Here is a 14,075-nt window from a genome sequence, read left to right as displayed (position 1 = left end):
GTCAGTTACAAAATCTGGTTGAAGAAGTTTTCATAAGACTTTATTTGAAGGCTACCTACATAGGGACTTCATAACACATGTCTTAAGCTGTTCATACTGTTTATAACACTGCTTTATGTGGTTATTACAGTTGCATTATTCCCACACAATGAAATTATTTAGCTATGCGGACTAATGAGACTTATTTACCTATATAGCCACAGATGTCTTTAACAGAAACTCCCAAATAAAAAATATTTTAGAGTTGGCAAAAAAACATTGACTTGACATTTAATTATATTAGAAGCCATTGAACAGTTGCTGAATTCTATAAATAAGTAGGTTTGAAAATCATGACTATATTATGCACATTTGACAGTTGAAGTACAACTATACAAGCCACTTTAACAATATAGGTGCTAGGGTGACATGTCTGATATAAACACAAAAATCACAGTTTTTACTTTAGAAAAATAGTCCCATCTAAAAACCATAGAAAAAGAGCGGAAAAACATATTTGCAATTTTACCTCATGCAGTTTATTGTTTTTTGGTACGTGAATATAAGCTCACTCCAAATGTAATTGCTACAACAAGTCTCAAACTCTTTTAACTTTACACTGGTAACAGTCTGGGTGGTACCAGAGAACGCGACACAAATTCTTTCCATGAAAAATTTGAGCCACAAGACATGTTTCCACCATGCATCAGTCCATTTCAGATGGACTTGAGCCCAAAGAAGTCGGCGGCAACTCTGGACAATGTTGATGTGGCTTCTGCTGTGTATAATACAGTCTTAACTTGTATTTGTGGATGCAGCAATGGTTTATTAATAGTGCTTTGTCAAAGCAATGCTGAGCCCATGTGGTGATATCCATCACTGAAGTATATAGATATACATATTTAGCTCAGAAATGCTGGAGTACTCCTTTACGACTCCCCCCTTATTTACTAATACCAAAAGCATATTTACTTGCAGTGTACTTGAGTGAGCCAGTCTGTTCCTGAGGTAAAAACTTAACCAGTCAGCAAAATTTGCTTGTATTATTTATTATTGTATTAAGTTCCTAGTTGGACTTTCCAGAAACCATTATGTCTGATATGCCCAGTGTAGACGAGTGTTGAGAGCGAAATGACTCTCCTTGGCCACTAATCACAGCAGGGTGGGAGTGCTGGGCCTAAAGTGGTTCGTCATCATCGCTGCTGCATCATTTAATTAATGTCTTGTCTGTTAAATGGAAGACCCTTAGTGGGCTGTCCCTAATAGCTCTCAAAATATCTCTGTCCCGTCCCTGAAAGCTTTGGAGCTTCTAATGCTGGCTGCTCACTGACATCTCCGTAAATACAATTTTAATATGACTGTGGAATTTTTGTGCACACTGTACACAAATATTAAAGATGAAAAATCATATAAACAAATAAAAATAAATAGAATAATTACACACACACAAACACAGGCTTTATCTAAGCTGCTTATCCTCCATGGTCACGGGGAGTGCTAGAGCCTATCCCAGCAGTCACTGGGTGGAATTAAAATAATTCGATACAAAATAATAAGTCAAAGACTAAGTATGTAAGTAAGACTTCTGGAAGAGAGAGGTTGAGGAGAGGGAGGTACAGGCATGGAGATGGGCCTGCAATGCTAAAAGCCCTCTCTCCAAAGGTACATGACCGAGAGGGTGGGACATAAAACAGGTGAGCCTCAGAGGATCAGAAAGAGAACTGGTTTTTAATCTTTAGTTAAACATAAAGCAAAGTAGAAAAAACAATATTTGTATTTTTATTTGTATGTTTAATAGACTGTCTTGTACTCATGTTTGCATGGGCTGAAGGAAAATAATTATGTACCACTGTGTCTGTATTTACATTATTTTATTAGACATATTTAATGCTGTTTGTATTTCATAGGTGTATATCTCTGACAGTAAATGCAAGAAATGTTTACAAAACAACTCCCAAACTTTACGCATGAATGGCAAATTGACTGAGGCCTAACTAGGGCCCACATTTGTAGCCTAACTGGGGCCACTGGGTATGTTATCTGGTTGGGGTCCAAGATTAACTTAGCTGGGTCCACATACACACATTGCCCAGTAAGAACCCACAATGGGCTCACATGGATGTATTAGCTGGGATCTGAATTTTTCAGAGCAGTGTGGACACACAAAATGGATCTTTTCAAATCAGATCTGAGCCACTTTTATATGTGGTCCTACATTGGATACACATCTGATTCATGACCTTGTGACCTAGTGAGAAGGCTCAGATCAGAATCCATATGTTTTTATTTCACTGCTCATGCGCCACTATTCAGTGTTACCATGGCAACAGCACCTCATCTTAAGTTAGTGCCAGTAAACACTATAAATGACCCGTTTTCATCTTCGTCTTGCTCTAATAACGCATAGCTGAGAGCTGATCAGCACAAATTACGTTCCTGACAAAGGCTGGTTAGTTCGCTTGTTCTTCGTGGCGCACATGATTTGATCAAGCGACGTTATTGATTAGGAAGGGTGCATGCAGGTTGTTCACGTTAATGACAGATTTGAGTCATTTATCTACATAGATGTGAACCATCATGCTAAAAAGATTAGCTCTAACCACGGCTTGATACATGAATGTAGCCCAGAGAGGAAAGAAATGAATATGCCAATCAGGCATTTCATTATGAGCACCTCCTTGTTTCTGCACTCATTGTCCATTTTATCAGCTCCACTTACTGTATAGCTGCACTTTGTAGTTCTACAGTTACAGACTGTAGTCCATCTGTTTCTCTGATACTTTGTTAGCCCCCTTTTACCCTGTTCTTCAGTGCTCAGGACCCCCATGGATCCTCACAGAGGAGGTACTATTTGGGTGGAGGATCATTCTCAGCTCTGCAGCAACACTGAGGTGGTGGTGGTGTGTTAGTGTGTGTGTAGGAGTGGATCAGTTGCTCAGTGCTGCTGGAGTTCTAATCTATAAAAAAATATATTCAATCAGATATGACTAAATGCAGTAGTGGACAGTAACTAAGTAAATGTAATTAGTTTCTGTACTTAAGTAGTTTTTTCATGTATCTGTACTGAAGTTTTTCCATTTTGGGTGACTTACTTCCTCCACTACATTTTGAGAAATCTGTCGTTCCTTTTGGTCACATGTCAAAACAAAAGAAGCGCAAAGCCAGAGCACCAATCAGGGCCCAACGGTCACTTTGTTTAGAGCTGGTTTTGACCTGTTGGTCAGACCGACCCAGTGCAGCACGCAGTTCAACGTCAGCGCAGCAGCGTAAAACTTTGGGAGAGTCTGTTCAACATAAATGATGAACTAACCTAACTTTGTGTAAATAGAGCACAATATAGAAATATGTCCACATATGCAGTCGAGACTGACGCGGCTTTTTTCTGAATTTCTACAAACACCATTTCATTTTATAGTAAATGAGTTTGGGCTGGTTTATGTTTATGAACAGACGCCTACAGATCAACATAGTAAAGGAGCTCATCTGTGATCCTGAGTTTAAAGCCAGTTTTTATTCAACTTAAACTTGGAACTAAGTTGTAAATAAATCTGAAACTGAAACTTTGCTTGTGTGTAAAAAGTGATTTCAGAGCCACTCGGTTCTCCCTGATGGAAACTGTTTACCTTCAGTGTTTTGTGCTTCTGATCATTTTAATAGACGTCAGCGTCACTAATTAATGACGTTCTATTAAAAGACTGGTTTACCAAGAGAGACGCTGGAGGACTTTCACCTGAAATGAGTTCATGAAGCGAGTCTGGTTATAAAAATGATAACAGGACCAGATCAGAGCCAGAATTACTCTTTTAGTACTTTTACTTTATACTTAAGTACATTTGAAAGTAAATACTTTAGTACTTTTACTCTAGTGGAAGTCTAAAGGGAGGGACTTCTACTTTTACTGGAGGAATATTTTACCTTGGGCGTCTCTACTTTAACTCAAGTACATGCATTTCATCCACCACTGACTAAATGACTATAGTTTGTAACTAGTGTAAAATCAAATCAAATTTATTTGTAGTGCTTTTTACAACTCATGTTGTCACAAAGCAGCTTCACAGAATTCCAGAAAAGACAAAGTTTTAACAAAAATGTAAAAACCCCCAGGGGAGCAAGCCAGGGAGCCATATTAAAATAATGACAGTCATAACCCTTGGAAAAAGAAAAAATAGATTAAATTAGATTGGTTGGAAACCATTAGAAATGTTATTGGTTCCTGGTGGTGTCCAATAGTGTATAATAGTATTTTGTGTTTTCCTGATGGGCTAATATCACTATGTAAAGGGTTCTAATGTTTTAGCAGGTGTTCTGGGACTTATTCCAAACAGATTTGATGGTACTCCTGGTACTCCTAATGAGATCTGAAACAGATCAGACTCTCACAGATAAACAAAACCCAAAAAACATTAACAGGCAGTGATTTTTGACTTGAATGGTTTTGTCCTTTTTGCTACATCCAATGCTTTTGTATCATATGTGGACTGCATTTTGTGAAGGTGCCCTGATAGAGGAGGCAAAGTGTCAGTATGAACCATTTAATATGCAGTCATGTTCCAACTGTTTTTGGCAGCGCAGTTGCATTTGTAATGTGGAGACCGAGGCTGGTGGTTCACTTAGGTTGTCGCTGGAAAAAAGGCTTCATGCATTTGTTTTCAGTTTCCTCTCGGGGATTTTCAGTCATAGGATGGCAGAGTAAGTAGTGATGCCAAAAGTGTCACATCCAAACATTTAAAACCTTAAAGCTGACAAAGTCCTACAAAACATAAAAAGTAAAGAAAAACCTTAACTTTTGACCTCTGACAAGGCTTCCTGATAACAACCGAAAACCTCTAAAGAAACCCCACCATGAAACTACCTCCCCTAATATAAAAGAAAACACGAAAACCAAATTCAGCATGTGCTCAACAGATAAATAGGAGAACAGGATGCATCAAGTCTAGTTAATGATTCTGACTGGTCTATAACTCATAGCATAACCACAGCTACTCCTAGAGATTGCCTTGGACCACATGGTGAAACCCCACCAGCCAAACTGCATCTCACTGTTCATACAGCAACCAATCACAGCATGTGTAGGAATCATCTGACAAGATCAGCTGACATCAGTCTCAAGATCAGCTGACACCAGTATCACCACCTGGAAACGTAGTGAGAAAGAAATGGAGAAGAACACAAAAGCCAAGCAGAAGGCAACAACAGGAATGACTTGGATGTAACAGGCTGCTGGAGAACGTGCTGCAGATTACACTCGGATTAGCCCATCATGTCTTATGATGACACTGATAACACAGTATTTGTTCTGCCCAATATTTGCACCACAGATATATGACCATAATTTGACTTTAGGCAAATTGTATCATTCCCAGACAAAAAATCCTAGCCGAAGACCCTCATGCTCTGGTATTAGGCATACCCAAAGCCTGGTTAGTGTGATGAAGGGTCCACCTGATGCAACTCTAAAGAGAGCTAAATATTTGATAGGGTGACTCTGACTCTGCTCTCGCCTTGACTCTTTGTAAGCAACTTCTTCAAAACACACTCGAGAGGGTCCTTAAGAGTTTGACTTTGAAGCAGCAGCACGCTCTGTAATGGTTAAATTGAGGGAGAGTTTCTGAAAGAAAAGCTTCTTTTTGTTTTAGATATTCACAGAAAGGGCAAACCGGGACGTATTATAGGCTCGGATTAATGGGGCAGTTTCATCCCGTTCATGATCAGTGCAGCTTTCGCTCTGTAAGAGAATATGCTGTTCCCTCTGCAACCTGGTTTCAACTTTGCATGCCCATCCTTTCAATGGGTACGTAATTCCCAAAGAGCTGCTTCATTTAAATAGGGTCGGTGGGTCACCAGACCTGGCCAGTGATACAGGCCAAATCACAAACCTAGAACATACCTGACCAGCGGAGCGAGCCAAACAACAGGCCTGACTGGTTAAACAGGCCAAGGGTGTATTCCTTCAGCTCCACGCTGGCCAACATCAGTCTCCTATAATTCAGTTCTCCTTGTGAAAGATATTCAGTGCTTGCCAACACCGCTTTGCCAAAGAATAATTTATGCACTAGACCTGCTCAAACGACAATGCAATTGTGCACTCATCAGTCAAGGAGTTAGCGCACCATCACCCAGCGGCACATAAAGGTTTAGATGCTGTGAGGCTTCCGGAGCATAAGCGGTAACTGAGGGTTTGTATGGGAGAAAGATAGTTCGTTGCTGGTGCACATATGGAACCCACAGCTGTGCAACACCCAACTCATTTGCTGCCTTAATGGAGGCTGGGGTTTGAACAATAACTAGGATCAATTTAAAAAGACACAAACAAGAAGAGAAACATTCATTTGTGTGCTTACAAAAGCACAGCAAATGAAAGCAGCAGGCCCCAACCCGTGTTATTAGAGTTTGTGCTTTTCTGATGGTAGACAGAGTCGTGAAAAGTGGAGCATGAAATGTAGCAAACAGGGACTCTAGAGCCATAAAATCCTACACATACCATACATCAATGTCTACTTTATTAGATAACCTTTCCATGGTTCCTCTTACTGGCCACTTTATAAGGTCCCTCCCCAAAAAAAGTCATTTAAAACCCTGATCTTGTACATCCCCTAACTGACCACATCATTGATCACTTTATCAGAAACACCTACTTTGGTCTTCCACTCACTGGTCACTTTATCAGAAACACCTACCTTGTTGTTCCACTCACTGGTCACTTTATCAGAAACACCTACTTTGTTGTTCCACTCACTGGTCACTTTATCAGAAACACCTACTTTGTTCTTCCACTTACTGGTCACTTTATCAGAAACACCGACCTTGTTGTTCCACTCTCTGGTCACTTTATCAGAAACACCTACCTTGTTTTTCCACTCTCTGGTCACTTTATCAGAAACACCTACCTTGTTGTTCCACTCACTGGGCACTTTATCAGAAACACCTACTTTGTTCTTCCACTCTCTGGTCACTTTATCAGAAAGACCTACATCGTTCTTTCACTCACTGGTCACTTTATCAGAAACACCTACCTCGTTTTTCCACTCTCTGGTCACTTTATCAGAAACACCTACCTTGTTGTTCCACTCTCTGGTCACTTTATCAGAAACACCTACCTTGTTGTTCCACTCTCTGGTCACTTTATCAGAAACACCTACCTTGTTTTTCCACTCTCTGGTCACTTTATCAGAAACACCTACCTCGTTCTTTCACTCACTGCCAGAAACCTCCCCTTGTGATAAAAGCCTGCTCCAGTAGTGCTAACAAGGTTATATATTTGTTATAATTTACTAACTATGTAATTAAAGAGCACAACACTACTTTGTTGAAGTATGCTTTTACACAGCAGTAACACATGCAATTAGAAAAATAGTAGTTTTGTCATAAAATTAGCACACACACAAAAATACTGTATGTGGTAACAAGTAATTGAACTGGTTTTATTCAACTTAAAACATGACATTGATTGAAAATCGTTTATTCATATTTATTCATTTCAATCTAGGTCATTTACTTGATGCCATATGAAGTAATTTTTAGTTGAACTGATCAGGCATTTTTTACAGGGCAAGATGTTTCTCATCATTACCAAATTAGCACACCCAAATGTTTTTAAATTTTACACGTTTTTAAAGTATACTAAAATATAGAGTCAGTAGGTAAAAAAAATCAAGTAAAAAATACAATTGGAGCTCCATATATAGGTTAAGTAGTCTAATATAGTATTAAACTATATGGCTGTTTCACCTTGTTCTTCCACTCACTGGTGACTTTATTAGAAACAACTGCTTTATATGTCCAGGACACTCATCAGATCAACCTAAAAAAAATACTTACATGTAGTAATCAAGCAATTAAACTGATTTTATTTAACTTGAAATATTACATTGATTAAAGGAATCATTCATTCAAAGTATTTATTTAGGTTGAATAAAACTAGTTAATGTCCTTGTTACCCCATGAAGTAATATTTTTAGGTTGAACTGATGAGCCATTTTTTCAATGTGTATAGATGTGTAGTTCCAGTTTATCAGCCCCCTCTCCCTGGTTCATCATTGATCAGCTTCTGACCACAGGACTGCTGCTGTCCAGGTATTATTTGGGTGGTGGTCTATTCTCAGCACAGCAGTGACACTGACATTGAGCTGGTACAAGTGTATCAGGCACAGCAGTGCCCCTGGGGCTTTTAAACATGGCAGTTTAACTGCTAGGTTGCCGCTTGAAAATATCCAGCTGAGAGCAGCTCTATGGTCAGAAACCGACCACTGAAATGTCAGAGGATGGCTGACACAAACTGTGCATCAACAGACGGGATACAGTGTGCAAGGTGGAGCTACGAGGGAGGGGTTTCTAATAAAGTAGCCAGTGAGTACATTGGTACTGCTTTCACAGAACTTAGAGATGCTTACATGTAAGTCAGAGTCGAGTCCCAAGTCTGAAGGTCCTGAGTATATTATGACCTTAAATGTCTAGGGGTAAACTAAGGCCGTACATTAAAGTATGCCAATGCCAACCAACTGCCAGACCAAGACACTACAGATAGCCAGTTATCAGCATTTATTTCTTTCAACTTGTGCAAGTTAAAGGCACCATCTAGTAGGAAAGGTTCTTACCCTGTAGGTCTAGCTTTAAACTGGTCGAGTGCATTTGTGATCTTATTGAAAAGAGAAAACTTAAAGGTGGGGGGAGGGGGGTAGGATTAAACCTCAATTAGATAATGATGTAAATGTGTTAAGCATAACCCTTTCCCAGTTTTAGCCTGGCAATCGTTCATAAGAAGGGAACCGAGAATGTGGTAGCTAATATGCTTTCATATGTATAAAATGTTTGAGTTTGTGAGATTCTGTAACGTGACAGAAAGGGCCAGACACTCGCAGTAAAAAACACAAAAAGGGGCAGTCGTGGGCTGGAGGTTAGGGATCTGGCCCTGTGACCGGAAGGTTGCCGGTTCGATCCCCAGGGCCTACAGTCCATGACTGAGGTGTCCTTGAGCAAGATACCTAACCCCCAACTGCTCCCCGGGCGCTGTGGATAGGGCTGCCCACCGCTCCGGGCAAGTGTACTCACTGCCCCCTAGTGTGTGTGTTCACTAGTGTGTATGTGGTGTTTCACTTCATGGATGGGTTAAATGCGGAGGTGGAAATTCCCAGGTTGTGGGATCAAAAAAGTATAACTTAATAATAATAACTTAAAAGATGAGGCTTTAATATCAAATTGTTTGGCAAGAATCATAGGCAGTAAACATGCGTGGGTCAAATCCAAAACAGCAAGAAGGTACAATGAGAAAACCATAACCAGAGGGGCAAAAACAAGAGACCAAAAATTCAGAAAATAGTCCAAACACATTGAAGGCAATTGAAATAACACAGGAGAAACACTCAGTAGCACTACAAGGGAAGCAACACCACACAAATAACCTCTGCTAAAGACTGGGCTTAAATACTAAACTAAGAGGTCATTTGACCGGTCACACAGGTGGATTAGATCAATACTCAAATGATGATAGGTTGAGCGCTGGGGTTGGGGAGTCATGTGGTCTCCCAGTGGTTTCTGGGGAATGGAGTCCCTGTGTGAGTTGAGGCAAGGAGGGTACATGGCGTACGTTATTTCTTTAACGGCAGGGGTGTTATGACCCTTAGGGTGCATATATCTATATCTACATACCTATTTTTGCTTGCCCTTTTGTCCTTCTTTTTTGTGTTTCATTGTGTTTTCTATCCTTTTACTAGTACCTGCCCTTGGAGACTTCTGATTGGCTGCAGCAGGGGGCACTCCAGCTAAGAAAGGGACTGGGAACACAGGATCATGGTTGGCTGCTTCGGTTGTTGCGTCTGTGGCATTCGCTCTCCCACCAACCAGATCAAACCCAGCACTTCAGTTTAGGTCATCTTAATCAGCCTTGATGTTTCTTGTAATGAATCATGTAGCTCTTGTTCTCTAAAGTTGGGGATTAGTGTCCTGTTTTGTTTGCTACCATTTTCTTGTCTGGAATTTTCTTTTCGTCCTAGGTAAGTTAGTTTGATTTTGTTTCTAGCTGGTTTTGGGCATTCGCTCTTTTATTATATCTTACTATATTGCATCTAGTCGATGGCTAATTTGAGCAACATTTCTTCTATCTTGCTAATTCAGGTCTGATTTATGAAAGGAATAATCTTGCCATTTTGCTATCTTATCTGGGTTCATGGTGTTTTGGTCTTTTTTTATGTACGGCTTCCAATAATGACTGTTGGCCTGGTCCCTTGTGTAGACGGATTTCTCCAGGTTCTCTGAATTCTCTCCTAGAAAACATTTAGGCTGATGTTTCTGTACCACAAAATTAGAAGAGAATCATTGGAGACAGAGGCTGCAGCGTCAAAGAACAGTTTAAACAATCCAAGGACACGAACCAAAGAAGTGGCCGTGGTTAAATTTTTTTCCTTTTTATGGCAAACTCGACCACATTCTGGGTGAGTCCAGCTGTCAACCACTGTAACTTTATAATCATTCCTGTGATGCTGGTGAAACCGAAACTGAAAGCTCCCAGAGCACCAGGCATTCACTGGCCATCATGATTATTAACCACTGGACGAGCCACGTGAAGCTCTGTTTAGGAGCTGATCTGTTCAGACTGATGTCGCCAACAGATCACTTTTAAAATATATTGTGAATAACCCAACAAAAAAATCAGATTTGGTAGGAAAATCATATTTGGGCCACTTTACCTGCTGTGCAAACGAAGCCTTCCTTTTCCAGTCTTTTGTTGCCCCTGTCCCAACTTTTTTGAGATGAGTTGCTGCCATCAAGTTCTAAATGATTTGTTTTTTCCATTAAATGGTAAAATGTCTCATTTTCAACATCTGATATGTGTTCCATGTTCTATTCTGAATAAAATATGGGTCTATGAAATCTGCTAATCACTGCATTTGTTTTCATTTTCATTTGTTTATATTTTATACAGTGTCCCAATATTTTGGATTTGGGGTTGTAAAAAAACCCAAACAAATAAAACTGCAACATACCAGTGCCAGGCCTTGATGGCTTGGCGAACCCAGGTTACTGCCTAAACTGTTTACCGCAAGAAACAGCCCTGATTTTTTCCCAATTACAAACTCCATTGCAGTGTTCATTGTATTACAGGTGGAGAGAGATTTTTTCAGAGGGAAAACAGATTTGTCAGTCAAATCTCATTTCCAGAAAATCAGAGAGAGCGAGAGAACGAGAGAGTCAGTAAGCAGAGCAGTAATACTTTATTATTATCTTACATCAGGTTTTAATCACATCTCATTCACACCGAAATCAGTGGGATTGCATTAGACCTCATGCTCAAGAAACCACATAAATCACTCATGCATGATTGCACATGCATTTGTTTTTCACTTTTTCCCCAGGTGCTTCGTTCAGCTGTGTGTGTATGAGGGGAGGGGAATGAGGGGTGGGCACTGTGAGATTTCATACAACCAGTCTGTGCTCCAAATACGTGAGTAGTGCTGGAGCGTTAACAGAATTTTAGCATAATAAAAAGGGATTGATAAATGCTTCATGTTGATTATTGCATTTGACGTTAAATAGTCTTTTTTGAAATGTCCACTACAGTCCAAATGTTTGGAATCAGTAACATTTTGAGAGTTGACTGGGGAAATGGAGAAATGGCCATAGTTTGAACCATCAGAAGCAGAAAATGCTAAACCAACTTCTAGGACTGAGCTTTGGAGATGAGGATTTTTTTTTTAATTTAGAGGAAGTCTTCTCAAAAGAATGGAAACTGTGATAAAGGCAAAGAGTGGACACACTAAATATGCTTATGTGTAATTTTCTGTTTTTGTTTCTTACACACACACACACACACACACACACACACACACACACACAGACACACTCTCACACACACACACACACACACACGCGCGCACACACACACACATACATATATATTACACTGTTATGACTGGAAATTGAATTAATGAAGGGTCTCTGGTCTCTCACATTTGCACAGTACTGGATATATAAGTCCATGAAATAATATGCATGAGTGGTAATGAATGGGTGGAGCCAGAGCTGGAGTGAGACAACATTAGACAGGAGTCCATGTATAGTCTTTGTAGAGGCCACTGTGACTGAATCACTCATAATATTTCTAATATTTTTGTTATATATGTATATATACAACCCCAATTCCAATGAAGTTGGGATGTTGTGTAAAACATAAATAAAAACAGAATACAATGATTTGCAAATCCTTTTCAACCTATATTCACTTAAATGCACTACAAAGACAAGATATTTAATCTTAAAATGGATAAACTTGATTGTTTTTTGCAAATATTCAGTCATTTTGAATTTGATGCCTGCAACACGTTCCAAAGAAGTTGGGACAGGGGCATGTTTACCACTGTGTTACATCACCTTTCCTTTTAACAACACTCAATAAGTGTTTGGGAACTGAGACATTAATTGTTGAAGCTTTGTAGGTGGAATTCTTTCCCATTCTTCCTTGATGTACAATTTCAGTTGCTCAACAGTCCGGGGTCTCCGTTGTCGTATTTTGCACTTCATAATGTGCCACACATTTTCAACGGGAGACAGGTCTGGACTGCAGGCAGGCCAGTCTAGTACCCGCACTCTTTTACTACAAAGCCACGCTGTTGTAACACGTGCGGAACGTGGCTTGGCTTTGTCTTGCTGAAATAAGCAGGGACGTCTCTGAAGAAGACGTTGCTTGGATGGCAGCAGATGTTGCTCCAAAACCTGTATGTACCTTTCAGCATAAATGGTGCCTTCACAGATGTGCAAGTTACCCCTGCCATGGGCACTAACACACACAACCCCCACCGACACCATCAGAGATGCTGGCTTTTGAACTTTGTGCTGATAACAATCCAGACAGTCCTTTTCCTCTTTGGCCCGGAGGACACGACATCCATGATTTCCAAAAACAATTTGAAATGTGGACTCATCAGACCACAGGACACTTTTCCAATTTGTGTCAGTCCATCTCAGATGAGCCGGCGGTGTTTCTGGGTGTTGTTGATATCTGGCTTTTGCTTTGCATGGCAGAGTTTTAACTTGTACTTGTAGATGGAGCGACGAACTGTGTTCACTGAATGGTTTTCTGAAGTGTTCCTGAGCCCATGTGGGAATATCCATTACAGAATGATGTCGGTTTTTAATGCAGTACCGCCTGAGGGATCGAAGGTCACAGGCATTCAGTGTTGGTTTTCTGCTTTGCCGCTTACTTGCAGAGATTTCTCCAGATTCTCTGAATCTTTTGATGATATTATGGACTGTAGATGATGAAATCCCTAAATTCCTTGCAATTGCACGTTGAGAAACATTGTTCTCAACAATGTTGTTCACAAAGTAGTGAACCTCGCCCCATCCTTGCTTGTGAACGACTGAGCCTTTCAGAGATGCTCCCTTTATACCCAATCATGACACTCACCTGTTTGCAATTAACCTGGTCACCTGTGGAATGTTCCAAACAGGTGTTTTTTGAGCATTCCTCAACTTTCCTAGTCTTTTGTTGCCCCTGTCCCAACTTCTTTGGAACGTGTTGCAGACATCAACGTTTTACACAACGTCCCAACTTCATTGGAATTGGGGTTGTATATATATATTTGGGACATTTCTTTTAGTCCGTTCTACTTGAAATATTTTTTGGTCGAATTACGTACCTCAAAAATTTGATAACCACTTCTCAATTAAGAAACAAGTCACTTTTCTCAGCCATTTTAGAATCATCTACTACTCCAATATCTCCTCAACTTCCTTGACTAGTTTTTTCATGCCTTGATTTCCTGCAGTTCCTCACATAATTCATGGATGAAAATTGTGAAAACAGTAAATTAATACATTGCGAAGCGCTGTCTGTTGTGTTAGCAGTACCACATCATTGCGTTCAATTCGATCATTTCTTGAGGCTGATGTTAGCTACCTATGGGAATTTCTTTCCACCTTAAATAGTGCAGGAGTTGCACACTAACACTGAACAGAGAGTGTAAATGCTACAACTTTTAAGCTGGAATGGGAAATAAGAATAAGAAGCTATTTTCAGCTTCATTTAACCTCTGTCCACTGTATGAGTTGCAGTCAGCAAACTGGAACTGTAGGTCAAGGTGAGGGCCGCAGGTCTAACCCCT

This window comes from Pygocentrus nattereri, chromosome 13, assembly GCF_015220715.1.
Source record: "Pygocentrus nattereri isolate fPygNat1 chromosome 13, fPygNat1.pri, whole genome shotgun sequence".
NCBI lineage: Eukaryota > Metazoa > Chordata > Actinopteri > Characiformes > Serrasalmidae > Pygocentrus > Pygocentrus nattereri.
Note: the sequence above shows the minus strand (reverse complement) of the source record.